The following is a 2,308-nucleotide window of genomic DNA, read 5'->3' on the forward strand; positions in this document are numbered from 1 at the left end:
CTTCATGTTTTACTTCCTACCCTTCTTCCTTGCTTGCCTTTCTTTCTTTTCTTCCATTCTTTCTTGCTTGCTTCCTTCATTCCATCAACTCCTCTTCCTTCCTTTTCACATTGTCTTCCTTCCATCCTTATTTTTTCTTCCTTGTTTCCTTCCTTCCCCCCTCCATTCACTCATTCCTTCTTTCCTTCCTTCCTTTCATCCTTCCTACATTCCTTCCCTCTCACCTTCCATGCCTTTTATCCTTCAGATTTCCATCCAGCCTTTACCTCCATTAAAAGAAAATGTGTAGGAACCTTTGAAAAGATGAATGGAAAGGATTCAGCTTCTTTAAAAAGAAAGTGGAGGAAGGAATCATAAACTGTTGTTAAAAGAAATACCTTCCAAGCCGAGCTTTTCTGTTTTGTTTCGATCTTCCCACTAGTAGGAAGCACAAACATAAACCTGTAGGGTGGAAGGGAGGAAAAAAAAATATGAGTGAACGTAATAAATACCTACTTAAAAATAGCCTCTCAGCATGGCAAGGAGAGATTTGGAGATATTATCCTCAAAGGCTGCTGTGAGTGTAGCCGGCAGACGGGAAAGCTGTCTACAGTGAAATATGAAAAGCACATACTCCCTGACAGCCTATGGCTTTTCCTGATACTGCCAACACCAGCCCACTGAAGTGATCCATAGACCCTTTGTGGAGAGTTGTGATATAAATGCTGAGGGCTAGATGTTAAAGATCCACCGCTCGCTGCAGCCCCACCCTCCCTCGTCATCCTTTCCCATTGCCTCGCTCGCACAGCACGGGAGGAATTTGTTATGTGTTCTCTATTGTCCTACTGGCTCAAAAATATCTCAGCTACGGACAGGGAGAAAGTCGACTGACTTGTCCTTGTCCTTTTTCAATTTGACAAGGTAAGCAGCCTTGGGGACTTTCCAGTCTATTTTCAAATTGACCATTTATAATCAGTTTTCTAAAGGAGACAGAGAAGGGGTGGAGGAGCCCTGGAACACTGTGGAAGGTTTGGAGCTGGGGGTTGGTGGATGGTTATACAGCAGCATGTTGTCAGATGTGTCAGCAGGTAAGATGAATGCAGAAGGGATAGTGGATGCATAAAGGATAAAGCACAGTGGGGAACTGACCTCTATTCGAGAAAGAAAGGGAAGATATCTATATCCTCAAACATAGTGTATTTATGCCCCTTGAACTTTTACATATTTTCTTACACAGCCAAAAGGTTCAATGTATTGTATTGTGGTTTTAGGTAATAGATCAACTGAAGGGGGTACAAATTGTAAAATGAAAGGACACTATACTTGATATTTAAAGTTTTACAAATAAATTTTAAAAAACTGTTTTATGGATGTGTTTTGATTGCTAGCAACTTTCATCTAGAGACTGAAATTTTTGCCCATTCTTTTTGCAAAATAATTTAGCCTCAGTCAGATTGCATGGAGAGAGTCTATAAACAGCATTTTTTTAAGTCTTGCCAAAGGTTCTCAATTAGATTAAGGTCTATACTTTAACTAGGCTAGATGGGTGGATGTTTATAACCTTAAAAAAACCCTGCAATAACCCTGCTTTAAGCTTCTCCACAACTTAAACCCTGAACTGTCTGTTGTTTTTCTTGGTCTTGATGATGGTGTTTGTTCACTATATGTCCTCTAACACGCCTCTGAGGACAGAACAGCTAGACTTATCCTGAAATTAAATACACAAAGGTGAACCTATATGAAATACTTCTCTTTTCAGATTTGTATATGTAAATAAACATTTTCCTTCCACAATACAATTAAATGCTGCTTTGTGTTTGAAATTATAAGTTTTAAAAAAGGAAAAAAATACTTTTGTAAGCCACTGTATAATGCCTCACTTTGAAATATGCGCCACCTTTCCATGAACCCAAAAGAGGGAAAAAGGTGCACTGGTGGTAGCTAAAACCTTCACAGAAAGATGACATGACCGTTGTCCATTTGTTAAAAACAATGTGGTTGCATACATCAGCACCTGCAAGGTCAGGCCAAGTCGGGCGTGCAGAGCACAGTGAGGGTCTCGTCCCCGGAGACACTACGGTATTCTGTCACACCGCTTGCTCCATCACCACCACACGATGACATTTCCACAAGATAGCTCTTGTGAATTATGCGGCCCAGCGGAAGGGTAAGAAGAGAAAGGTGGACGGCGGAGTAAGCTCATTTTCTGGATGTCTGCTCCCGACCTAAAACCGCCACTTGTTTTCATCAGTGCCTTTTGCTGCTTATGCAAAGCGGCGTGCAGGGCAACAGGGGAGCGAACAAGCCAGCCCACTGTTCTTGTTCCATG

The sequence above is a fragment of the Girardinichthys multiradiatus genome, chromosome 14, assembly GCF_021462225.1.
Source record: "Girardinichthys multiradiatus isolate DD_20200921_A chromosome 14, DD_fGirMul_XY1, whole genome shotgun sequence".
NCBI classification, from domain to species: Eukaryota; Metazoa; Chordata; class Actinopteri; order Cyprinodontiformes; family Goodeidae; genus Girardinichthys; species Girardinichthys multiradiatus.